Below are 13,871 nucleotides of genomic sequence, written 5' to 3' on the forward strand. Positions count from 1 at the left end.
CTCAGGGCAGATGCCTCTAGCAGCATAGACGTAGTCAAAAGTATTCAAGTGCTTAGCTTCCTTTGATTTCAGGCACACAAGCACCTTAAAAAATAGAGTTTGAATTTCACCATAACGCTGGGAGCATGATTTCACATCACAGTTAGTGCCATGTTCCCCTGGGATGGTCCTGCTCTCCACCATGCTCTCATCAGTTTTGATGGCTCTCTTTTCCATCGCACCAATCAACTTACCAAGCCAGAGCATACTAGGTGCCTGGCTACAGAAGCGGTGTGACATGCAGCTAAAGATGGTGTGAAAGAGAAGTAATACTCCTTTCCACTGCAGGCAGCAGTTTGATTGTCTTAGATGCAAGAAGTGCCCCTGGAGAAATAAGCAGTTCTTAGGGAATAGCATGGCTTCTGCTCTCTGCACAAGTGATGTTTGTTGTGTCCTACAGTGCCTGGAGAAAACTTGCTGCTATAGAGCTTGGTCTGCACGTTTCCCATCAGCATCCTGGTACGTGCACCAAGTCCCAAATGAAATTCTTAGGCTCAACTCATTCAGCCCTGCTGCTGATCTCAACGTATGGAAAGGAGTTCAGAAAATTACCCAGAGAATGAAAAATATTCTTATACAAAAATAATATTTCTCAGTGTAGGAAATATCTTTGGCCTTTCCTACCCACAATCCTGAAGAGAAAATCAGTGTGTCAGAGGAGCAGTGAGAGGAATCCCAATGGTTTTAATACTACACATATATCTAATGTATTTACATGCTGATCTTATTGTGTTATATATAACATAAAAGGTTGTGAAAAACTGCTGGAGAAGGCAAAACAGAAGAAAAGTTAAATAACTTGCTGAAGTCCCACAGCAAATCACTGATAAGAATCAAGAATAGAATCCATGTGAAACAGTAAAAGAGAGCAGAACTCAAAGTGATTGGCAAGATGCCTATCAATTTCAAAGGGACCACAATTTAATCCCCGGAGTCTTGGCTTCTAACCTGACCTTCTTGTGGCACAGCAGATTATCAGCTGAGAAACTCCTCTGTTTCAGGCTGATCAGCATGAAGATGCATGTGACATGCATCCTAATAAGCAAGCTATGATAAATTTGTTTTTAAGTACTGCTTAAAAAATAGGTCTAGTAGATATTAGAGCCATCAAAAATGTGGTGAATTTTTTTTCCTAGATTTACTTGCTTTATGTGATCCAGGATCCAAATCCCTACTATTCTTACACTTCCCAAAAATCCAGAAAATTTATCATTTTCTTCAGCTAAACACAGTAAGTTTCCTTCCCAAATACAGAATTCACCCCATGAAATTTAGAATAGCACATTCAAATAGAGTTAAGCACTTCCATTTAATCTTTAACATCGGTTTAATTACCGCATAGCTTGATCTCCTGGAACTTTCTTTTCACAATTAGATTCCACAAGGACAAGAAAAAAGGAAGAGTTGTGGATGTCGCCATGCTCATAATGGGACATCTTTCATCAGTAAAATAATAAAGAAAATGGCCAAAAAAGGTTGTGCTACTTCTGTGGCAAAATGAGACAAAGAGGAGAGACATCCATGTCTGACAACACACATCTTGTAGGAACACACTGGGCAGCCTGGATAACAAAACACCCCAGACCTTTAGCACCTCTGAAGCATGGGAAGAAAAGCCCACTGTTCTCTCCCAGATTGACCGTTCCTGTAGAAAGAGGAAAGCACAGAACTGCCCCTGGCAGTACCAGAGAGCCACTTGCTTTCTCCAAGCCCTGGGCTAGCCCTGGCCCTGCAAAAGGAACATGTGAACTGAGCTTACAGCAGAAGACAAGAATTGCTGGGGATACCAGCAAACACTGAGCCTCTACCAGAGCGCCTGAAGGGCAACACTCATTGTTTTCTTTGCACAACAAGAAAACAGCAGTGTTACATCCTCTGCACACTCACAGAGTAACCACATCTGTGTTCTTTGTTGCTGGATGCTTAAAAGATACTGTTGTTGGAAAAGCTCAGCCAAACGTGTGCAAAGCACACAGTTTCTACTTCGTTTTCTGCATGCAGAACTAAGTTTTGCTTTAATACCTTTAAAAGCACACAGCAAACACATTTAGTGACTTTGTGCTGATTCCCACCTGAATGCTTTTTGCACAGTGCCCAGGCTTTACCTGTAATAACATCTCATCTGGAAAAGTAACAATAGGAAACAAAAATTATGAAGAATTAAGCTATAAATCACTTGTTAAAACAAGTATATTAACCTGCTTACATTGGAGGAAGAGAGCATGATCTTTCCTGAAAGCTCAGTTCACCTCCTGAGCAGACGTGTCAGCAGCAGTGCCAATGCCACTATAAATTAATCACCTGTAGACCCAAGGTTAAAAGGCTGATTTATGTCCAGAAGTAGAACAATGGTTACAAAGGCCTTTCTCAGCCTAGAGATTCAGATGGAAAAAGTCCCCAGGTTCAGAAATCCTTAATTCCAGCTCAGACCTGTGATTAAAAATAAAAAGCAGGAACCTTTATCTTATGATAAAAAGCATCCTCAGCTTAAACAATTATTATTTGACTCATAGGACTAAGAGCGTACATGATCCTTGAGGACTTATTCTCACAACCTCAACAGATGTTATTACCCAGTGATTAAGTAATTGTTTTCCTTCAGAATTGTTAAAAAATTATATTGATAAAAAAAGAAACAACAATAAAATACATCAAAACCTCATGATGGATTTAGATAAAAATCATAATCATCTGTGCTCAAATTGTCTTAGATGAGACTTAGAAACCCTAAAAATGGCCCAGAACTCAGAACTCTCAGATTTAGGGGAAAAATTAGAGTTTCTTTCACTATTGTTTTTCTTTCCTGAGCTTCCTTTATTTCAAAAAGAAAAAAAAAAAAAGACTAATTTGCACAGGGGAAAAAAGAACCAAACAACGGTTTTGCTAAGAGGATTCCATTTCAGATTTGGCAAAATAATTTTGATGCTATTTCAGAAAAGCGCTTTTGCAAAATGAGTGCTATTCCAGCTTCCACCTTCAGGCTTTTCCATCAACCTTCTGTTGCACATTGATGTCTCTGACACTACACAAGCACACACCTTCACCTGGCTCAAGCCTTCCCTGTGCTGCTTTTCCCCAAGCGCACTGATTTCCGGGTATGACTGGCAATTCTTGGCTATTGCCTCTCTGCATGTCACAATGATCCTCTTGACTCCTCCAGCAACTCCAGAAACCTTCTCAGCATTGTGCTCACAGAGGAAGGTAGCTAAGTTCCCGCACAATCAACACTGGCACCTGCTGAGCAGCAGCACTTCTGTGTTGTCCCATGGATCTAGTTTATCATTAGATAAGATTGGACCCATTCCAGTCAAGAAGAAAATTATACATTCACAGCATCGGCATGAGCCAAATGAAATATTTCTAGGTTTTCTTGTGACTGAAGTAGTTAGCATTCTATTATGCCAATGCTACATTTTTATAAACTAGAAAGCAATTATTTTGGTATCGAAGCCCAGCATCATATGTATAATCTTTAACGTAGAAAGCAAATCACTACAAATAGGTAAGATACTGATGGAACAGACACTACACAGGCAGAAGTGCATGTTGCTTCAAGCAGCTATATCCCTACCTCCCCCCAGTAAGCTATATTAACTGCTCTGACACCTCTTCATGACAGATAATAACCCCACTAACAAGCACCTGACTCTGCCTAAGTATCTGTTAAAAGTGTCACTGTCACTCCAGTGGGAGCTCTGCTTAATGCTCCTCTCCCGGTGAGGTGAAGCAGCTCAGCACAAACAGGCAGCTCCCTCCTCTGCTGCAGCCATCTTGCCAAGAGCTGCAGGCTCCTACTTTTCCATGTCCTACAGCAGCCCACCAGTTTTTCTGCCACACTCCCTAGAGATGCTGGAAGGATATGGTCTCAGTCCTAAGCAACTGGGAAGCCCTCTCTTATCTGCCAATGGAAGCTGTGGAATAGGGTACTAAAGCTTTTAAATTGACATTGCATAAAAATTCTCAAATGCTTTCAACATTTCAGTTAAAGACACTTCCGATCCATTCTCAAGAAGAGGTAGAAAGAGCATTCAGCTGCAGCTTTTCCAGGGCTTTTCTTTCCTGTAACAGCATGTTCTGCCCTGTGGGACTTTGGTTAGGAGTGCCCAGCTCTGGAAGCATGAGTGCAGCGCAATGGACCTGTGAAAAGGTGTGATAAACACAGTACACTGTGGGGTGGGGTGGGCAAAGGAAGGTAGGAACCAACTGGATTTTTAATCTATAGATACTAGTTCTGCCAGCTATCATAAATTTAAAGAAGAAACAAAACAGCAGTCAGAGGGAAACACCTGCAGCTCCTTGAGAGTCCCTCAGCTTTGAAATTCTTTGTTTCACCGATTTAAATTAAGCAATTACTAATGTGCTGCCTTTTTTTTTTAACGTGCTTCCCAAGCAAATGTTACCCATGAGCCTTTGATAAGACCACAGCAGAGAAAGGGCACGTAAAAGATGACTCCGAAATTTGTTGTTGTCACACTGAAAAGATAAAAAGCCTTTTCTCTGCCACAGGGGTGGGGAAAAGCAGAGTATTTTAATCAAATTAGCCTGCTGGGTACCTAAGATAGATAAGTGTATGCAGAGTGTATTTACCACATACTGTTCTTGAAGGGGGTTGATAGGGAACATATGTGAAGACCTGATGGTGCTGGAAGGATCTGAAGACTCCCTCCTCCCTGCCATCAAGGTTTCTTTTGGCTGCACAGTTTGAATCTGGCTCAGTCCCTCTACTCTGATCTCCACCACCATGCCTCTGCAACCAGTGCTAGACTTCCCTCATGAAAGCAAAAAGTTATACATACTCTGCCTCCTGGAAATGTTCCTCTCAGCAGTCCTTCCCTTCCCATGGGTCTTCTCTAAATCTTACTGTTCTCTGTGTTAGTTAATCCCCCAGATAATTCTGCATGGGCTGAAGTGATGCCTGGGAATCAGAAACTTTCTCCGGCAGGGAAAGGGATGGAAAAAAAGAAGTTAAAGCTCACTTTAAAATGTTCGGTTGTTGTGTTTTTTTAATGTCTGGGTGATAAGTCCACTGAGACAGCATCAAACCACATATTTCTTAGGCAGTGGCTAGCACAAAAGGCTTGGCTCCATTCCCCTTAGACCTGGGAGCTTTGTGGAGCAGAAGACTTTTCCCATGAGACTCCACTTCCCAGGAAGTTTTATTTCCCTATATCTGAGATCTGAGACCACATGCCTGGAAGCAGAGAAGGGAGCCTTCCCATCCATTTTAACCCTTCATACCATGTAAACCACTAAGCTACTAACATCCCTGAGCTGCTGCATTTGCACCAGCTGCATATTGCACTTTCCAGAACAGTAGAAAAGAAAGGCCATGGGAATATCTCATGAGCATTTCAAGGGTAATGTGCTGTGCTGTCATGTTTACAGATTTGAACATCCTCACTATCTCACATCGAGCAAAAACTAAAACAGGCCCCAGTGGCAGCATGAGCTGTGTGTTGTCATATCACAAACTCCACAGGGCCCATGCAATCAAGATCAGGCCCATTCACTGATACCTACCCACTATGGATACCTATGCCATGAACAAGTCACTCCGCCTTCTGCTTGCATTGAATCCACTGGGTTTATTTTAAAGCTGTCTTTGAATCAACATGACACATCTGCAAATACTAAACCTCAAGCTACTCTGTTGAGGATTTAAAGAGGGCAAATAGGGCACAACTACAATGGAAATGACAAGTCCTAGCAGAAAGAATATTTTAAAACCTCAGAGATGTCCTTTTTATAACTTCAATTTTTTAAACACGCGTAAGGTTGAAGATGAAGCCAGCATCACATGCAATCACAAACTAAAACTGGTCCAAAACCACAAAAAAAAATGGAGGCAGAGAAACACAAAGTTAAATTTCTGCATGGCTGTTTTTCCTCCCCAAAGGGGAGGAGCTACCACTGCCTCTACCTGCCAGAAAGAGACAGGTGAATGAATGGCTTTTGCCTTCTCTGGACCTTCAGGTGCTCCGGGTGGCCTTGAGTGGAAGTGGCAGACACCTCTCTGCCCCATCCCCTCCACCATTTGCTAGCCACCGTGTTTCATGTTCCTCCATATGGATTTGTGCCTTCTGACCTGGTAGATTTAACCCAAATGACCCGGAAAGTTTGTGTTGCATCATGCCTGCAGGCCCCGGGCCAAGGAAGATTGTATGGGTGGGAAGTAGAAGGTTTTCCAGAGGAAAGCCCCTGCAAACAGGGAAGAAAGCCAGGCTCAGATTTACATTTGTGGTCTGAAATTGAGCATCAAGGGAAACTCCAAGTACTGTAAGAGCAACATTTACACGGTGAGCCTACTACACCACGAGATAGCTGTCACCTCTGTGGTGACACCCCCTGCCCTCTGCTGCTCTCAGCCCGCTGCTGACAGGCTTCAGTTCTCCTCTGCCTCTTTCTAATAGTGCCTGGCTTAAGTGAGAGCAGTCTTGAAACTGTTAGGGCACCATGGTCCCATGGGACTCTGTTGCTCCCTGTGCACCAATGCTGAAACCTGTCCAGGTCACACATCCCAGGAGCAGGGTCCTTCCCTTCATGGTCAGCACCTAACATCATCTGCTTCTGACGACCGTCTATGAGATGACCATTGTCTAGCTTAACTGCTGGATAAGATTTCAGAACAAAAAGCACATTTGTTAATGAGCTAATTGATTCGTACTTGTCAACATGTAAATGTTTCAGAATAGCTACACAGGTCCTCCTCAATGCTGCACGTGGCAAAGGGCCTAACTTCTTGAAACCTCATCTTTCTTTTTCCCCTGGCAAAACTCTGGATATTGCCTACAGTTAGAAAAATGGCTTCTCCTACATGGCTCTACACATGGCTCTAGACCATATGGCCATGTTAGCAGTATTACTGGGGTTAAAGACTTCCAGCCATTTGCTGAGTCATTAGCACCCATCTCCTGCTCTGAATCCACTACTGCAGGCTGCTCTGGGAGCAGAACATTCCCCAGGAGAGGAGGGATTTCTCTACCCGGCCTTAGAGCTGTGAACAAGGTGAGCTGGCTATGTCACAGATTATTGATTCAGGATGGGCCAAGCTTCTCCGGAAGCTGAGAAACCTCCTCTCTCCGTGTACAAGAGGAGTCTGACACCAAAAAAGCAAAAAAGTGTGGCCTTGTTAGAGAAGATACCATTCATCTCACACTCCACTGATGCCATGATTCCCAAATTTTAGGCTAACTCCATAAACCTTAATTTTTTGCAAAGCCTTTTTTCTTGTATTGGAACGAACTATGTCACCAACATACCTTGAAACCTCCTGGAAATATAAAATTGTAGCAAGGAGAAAAATCGAGCCATGTGAAGACTTTTTATTTTCACAAGATTCTAGATTGCTGTAGTTTATAGGTGAAGAGTATTCCAATTTTACATGTGCAAATCAGGCTATTGACAGGAGCCATTATTACACAGATTGTACAGAACACAGCCTGAATACAGTCCAGTCAGCATTAAAGAAAAAAATTGCTAATTAGGTGAGAGAAGTACCTCAGCCTGGCAGTGCAGAGACCCACAACTAATGAGGCACCAGTGTTGCATCTCGCGTGATCAATCTCTGTAACTTTTCAAACTCTTTGTTCTATATTTAAATATTTTAATATTAATGTATTCTAATGCCATCTGAAATGAAAAATGAGTTCTATCAAAATTGTGGTTTAAAGAAACTTCCAACAACAAAAAAATGCCAGACTCTTGTAGATCAGCCTGTTCTGGTTATTAAAACCCAGAACACCTATTTTAAGCGGAAAATCTACCTATAATGGACTCCCAAGAGGCTATTCAGCCAGCTACAAGAATTTTATGTTTACCTTGAAAGCAGCCATCAGTATAGGCTTAATGATGCCTAAAAACATCCCTAAAACCTGTGTTTATGGGCTAAATAACTTCTACAGTCTAAAGTAAATTCAGTAGAAAATACTGTAGTAAGAACAAGAGTGCAATAAATAACAATTAACATGGAGGCAAAATGCACCAAAAGTACCAACAGAATAGGATATTCCTGAAGGTCCCGGCGTAATTTTTTTCTGCGTGCAACAATTTTTCCTATCCTTCTAAAATAGAATACTGGGTGTTTCTCAGGGCTTCTAAATAACTCACAAAAGAGGAAAGAAAAAAAAATCCTGAACTGCTATTTTGCGTTTTCTTAGGCAGTCAGACAAGGTCAGCCAGGTCATGCTTGACCCCCAAATGGTGTTTCCACTCAAATTAGTTTATCAAAGCATAGGAAAAAAAATAGTATTTTCTTCTTTCAGCCCTTCTCAGATACATTTACATCTGTAAAAACCAATAGCAGATTAAAGTAATTTCCTCCTCTACATAAAGGAGAAAATAAGAATCATTTGTGTGCCTGCCTGAAATCTTCTCTCAACTCCATCCACCAGTCTAAGAAAAATATTAACTCTCCCTTCAAAGTCTGTACATTTGTCAATGTCAGAGATGTCTCCAGTCTTCACAGTAATATTTCTTTGATCTTTATTTAGCACTTTGTGGGTTACAGTTAATTTTTTTTTATTTGTCTTCCCAACAGCAAGTAATGAGATACAATTTTAGGAAGGTGGAGTGAGAGGAGATAAGATGTTAGGAATAAAAGCAGATATTCAGAAAATGTGAAATCTATCTGAATTTGGTTGTCCTACCAGGTAGCAAGCTCCATGGGCTGGCTCCTTTTGTGAGAATTTAGGAAATCTGTGCTTAGATGTTTCTTTAAGTGCTAGTTCAGTGCATGAAGTTCCTGTGAATATTTTTTTAATTTATATGTTTCCATAATGCTGGCATCAGTATTTCCAGTCTTGTGGCCAGACTGTTGTTACTGAGCCTACTAATCTCATCAATTAATCTGTGACAGCTCCTTCCAGTGAGTGTGGCATTTGGCAGAAAGAAGAAAATGTGGTCCAGGAAATCATCTTCATTTATGAACTGCTGCCTCCCTAAGGGAAAAGAGTTGTTTCTGATTTTCCCTCCATTGTGACTGTAATGGAAGACTGTACGTAGTCCTGCTATACTGGCCTGCATGCATGGCTACCATGCTAAACAAATCACACATTTTGGATGAGGCTTTCGGAAGTGCTGGATTGCCTTGTGGCTGTTGCTGCTGATGGTAGCATAAGACTGCCAGGTTTCAACACAGCAACTACTCAGCTTCTTTATCGACAAAATAATAAAGACAGGTTTCAAATATGAGTCATTCAGCCAAAGCATCTTTCATGCATTACTGTTCTGAAAGGTGAGGAGAGGCAATCAAGGAAATTGAACCAAGGGACAAAGGACTGCAGTCTGGCTCTCTTTTCCTGGATGGAGCTGAAGCAGCAACATCCCTAAAACAAAATCAGTATTCAGCAGTGCAACCAGAACTACCCAACACAACAGAATATCATAAATATCCAATGCAGAGATGGCTGGGGCCTTACTACTACAACTCTGTTTCTGCAAGGAACAAAACACTCTGAAATGGATCAAATGAATAATTAATAACTGGTGCCTGCACCCACCAGCATGAAATTGCTCATTTAATTCTAATCAAAGTTAAATCTCGGTTTTCTAAGGCCCAACTTTTTATTAACTTTACTGCAAAATCATAACTGTTCTAAAGATGTTTATTCAATGCTATTTACAGTTTGGTTTTCATGATATCCTGAAAGAGTTTGTTCTCTTCGTGGCTTGCCTCACACAGGTGAATTACATACGAGTAACAATCTGCAGGATGCACAACATAAGCACAGCAGTCAGTTAGAAATCCAATAGCTGGCTGAGCAACCTGACCTATCAGTATGTTCCTCTTCAGACTGGTGGTACAGTATGTCAGCAGAAGCTGCAGGAGGACATAGTCGAGACCAGAAAACAAGACAGTGATGTATAGCTCAGACATGGATTCCTTTCACAAATCACGTTAGTTTTCATCTCTTCAGATACAGTCTTTCTTCTTCCTTCATGTGCCCTCCCACCCTAGAGGAAGAGTTAACAAGTATCATTCACAGACGCACCCTTCTCACCTCTCTGGCTCTGCCCCAGGGTCCCCGGCTGTAGCACACCAGCCAAACAGGGCTAGATGCAGCTCTCCAGAACTCGTCAAAGAAACATAAAGACTCAGACAGAAGAAATCAAACAAGCTGTAAACCAGGAGGTTATTCCAGAGGAAGTCTCTATGGAGGTGCCTGGATTATCTTAATAGCTTTGTTGGCTTAAACACAGTCCACAGTTTAGAAGTTCCAACTTCTGCCTCCCTAGATGAAGCCCATAGGGACCACCTTGTTCTCTTATTTTCATTGCTTTTCTACTTTCACCCAAGGACAGAGGTATCTAGTTGATAGGAAACACTAGGTTCACAGAATTAGTAGAATTTAAGTTTTCTGAACATTATCATCGGAATTTCTGTCCTGGGAATATGGCAAATTCTTACTGTATCATGGTGACCATCAGTAACATAGCCGACCTAAAAATTATTTTAGTCTTAATATTATTATCAGCTCAATGAGTTCTAGCACTAATCACATATCCTCAGAGCTTCTGACCTTTAACAATTAAATTATTTGAAAGAATATAGAAAAAATGGAGAAAGTAGCAATATCTGTTTTCCCATTTGAAACAATCTCCAAGTAACTTACTATGTGGGGGGGCAACTCACAACTTACATAGGAAAAAAAATATTAAAAATTGAACACTTCCCTGAAATATCCCAGCTTATAACCATAAGGGTCTATTACAGTAAGCAGATTATGTCAGTGATGAACATGGGGAGTGAACGTGTTAGTGGGATCTGACCAAGGCTCTCATCACTATCACAAAGCACTGAAGAAGCATTACTGACGGCTGCAACCCTCCACCTGCATTATCTCCAGAAATCTGAGGGCCCAAATGGGAAACTGCACTGACTGGTAGAAGAGAACTTAGGGCAATAGCAGTGATGATTTAATGATTTGGCCAACACTAATTAAAAGAAGCACAACACTCTGTATGTTTTTGTATTCCACTGAAGGCACATAGTACATTATGTGGGACATTAGACTTAAAAGCTCCCAGTGTATGTAATGAATTATGCAGCAGTGTTTATTGAATAATTTTACTAATAAGCCATCTTAGATTTAAATAATAATAATCTTGCAAGAATGATTCATGCATTCCAAGTGCCTGGAGCAAGGCGTACCTTCCTTAACAGGAGGCTTACAGGGACCTGGTGGCTGAGGGCTTACCAGCTATGCAGAAAAATGAGGACAGAGGAACAACATGCCTAGGTTTGTCCTGCCATTTCAGCCATCCTAGAGCCAGCTGTGTGCTGGGAGCTCAGGACCACAAATATTACACATATTATATATAGGGGCTTTTGCTGGCAGCTGCAGATCATCCTTCCATATACATCTAGAACCAGAGCTAAGCAGAAGCTTATGAAACACAAGTGAGAACTGCAAGACGGCAAAGTGACAATATATTGATTTTGGTGATTTTGGTCCCATTAAGTGGGGATCACTCAAATATGCCATCAAACACATCAGGAAGGAAAACTAGAATTTTGCAGCACTGCTTCATGTGCTCTAGGGTCTTAATGACTTATGTATTAGCATAATGTAACATTATAATTTGCTACAATTATGTAATTACAACAATATTATTAAATATTATAATGCATAAAATTGGTATAATAATGTTGCATAATTATAATCTGCAATATAATACATGAACTGATTTGTATACTATGCAACACGACATTATAATGTTACATTCTGGCATTTCCCATGCTCCAATTGTAGATTGTCACTTAAAGCATTCACTTAAATCCCTATCCACAGCTCCCTTGTGCTTTCTGGCCTACCTTAATTTCTTTTCTATCTTCATCACATAGTTTCTGCCTAATATGGCTTGCTCATCGCTTGTGTTCCACCACAGTGTTTTTGCCTTGGCACATGTGGTATTCAAATCTGGTCCTGGTGGATTATAAACCATTTTGAATTAATGCAGAACTGTTCAAGAATGTAATCACAAAGCTCCATAGAAATAAAGCTTCTCCACCACTCAGGGTCTGGCTTTGTCTTTTTTACTAACTAGAAAATAATAATCTTTAGGAACTATTAGCGGAGCATAGAAACATCCTTTAATTTGAGTGATATACTGTAAATTAGCGTATCTGCATACTGATTGTTGAGCATATCTGGAACCAATGGATCTGCTACAGTCTGTAACAGTCGCCTTATAGCTCTATTAGTCATGATAGCAACGGAGCCTTGCCCTGGATCACCCAAGGACCTGCAGCCTAACTCCCAGCTTTGCTGTCTGCTTTGCATACTCCTAATCAATCTTTCAGAGGTAGGAATCACTTCTTTTTTTTCTGCATATTAATTTGGCAGCAATAAATAGCCAGGTAGTTGGTTTATGCTCTGAAAATTTAAATCCAAACACATCATCCGGGATAGATGGAGCGACCAGGATGGATGGAGCGGCCGGGATGGATGGAGAAACCGGGATGGATGGAGCGGCCGGCGGGCGCCCCCTGGTGCCGCCGCCCTGGCAGTGCCCACGGATCGGGACCGGGAGCAGGGTCAGTCCAGTGGAAGCTACTGAGTGGGGATAAACCTTTAGCTCGGCCGCAGTTCGCCCTCACTCCAGCGGGAACAGCACAGGGATGCAGAGATGCAGCTTCCCAAACACAGAGAAACTCTTCATAATTATGAAAAAAAAAATAATTTAAGAGTGAGAATTAAACTGACTTCAAGGTATTTAAAATGAAAAAAACCCACCCTATTTCTAAATTAGGCCATCAGAAACATACTTACAAGTCCTCAAACAGGTAATTGAAAGACTGCTTGTCTGACATGCAGACAGGTGTTTGGCTATGGTACCACTGAGTAGCATTCACAAAAAAGTACAAGTCAGGCAGTGCTCCAAAGCACAACTGAAAAACAAACAAACAAACAAACAAATAAAACCCAAGCAATTCCACCACACACCTGGTTTCTAATAATAAATTTTTTAAAACCACCTTTTTAATAAAAAACAAAGTTTTGACTATAGAAAATGAGAAAATGTGGTTTCCTGCAATACCAACTTGGATTTGTAGCTTGAGTGGCTGAATCTCTCTTCTGATTTAGAAGCTGCCACCAGAATACATCTGTCATCAAGCACTACCAAGGACTCATCTGGTGGTTAAGTCAAACAACCAGACAGGGGTGATGCCTTCCAACCACAGCAATATTCTAGACTGAGGCATAAGAAACATACTTCAAGAAATAAGTTCTCAAACAAATAATTGAAAGACTGCTCCTCTGACAGTTGCTGGGTTCTTTGGCTATGGCACCACGAACCTTCAGGGTTGGGAAAAAAGAGAAAAAGCCTGGAGCTCCAGGTATGGTGGGACCAGGAAGCAGCTGCCACGGAGAGCCAATGCTGACAGTAAGTGGAAATGCTGGCTGTATTAGCCATCTGTTCAACGGATGGGTCCTCTTACCTGGATAGCTGGGGTTAAAAGAAAGCCCATGGCCCCATGAGGAGTGGGGTGGAAGGGCCCTGTCAGAAGGATGTAATATAAAACCTGTTCTCCTCCATTGCCCACCTCTCAGTAAGGGTGCCTTACTGCCTACTATTTTGGTGATGGTCTGCAAATCAGGTTTGGGAATTTTTTCCTACCATAATTACATGCACTGGTATTTTTAGTCCCTCCATTAAGTACATATTACCTCTTCAAATCCCCTGAGAGATTTTTTAATAGATTATAAGCAGCTTTTTTTTAATTCTTTATTTTTTTCTTTAAATAGCTGTTATTCACACAAATTGGGTTAATAACAAATGAAAAATATTTCCATGGAATTCACCATAGGCAATCAAAAGCATCTGTTCAA

This window comes from Corapipo altera, unplaced genomic scaffold (genome assembly GCF_003945725.1).
Source record: "Corapipo altera isolate COAL_440 unplaced genomic scaffold, ASM394572v1 44, whole genome shotgun sequence".
NCBI classification, from domain to species: Eukaryota; Metazoa; Chordata; class Aves; order Passeriformes; family Pipridae; genus Corapipo; species Corapipo altera.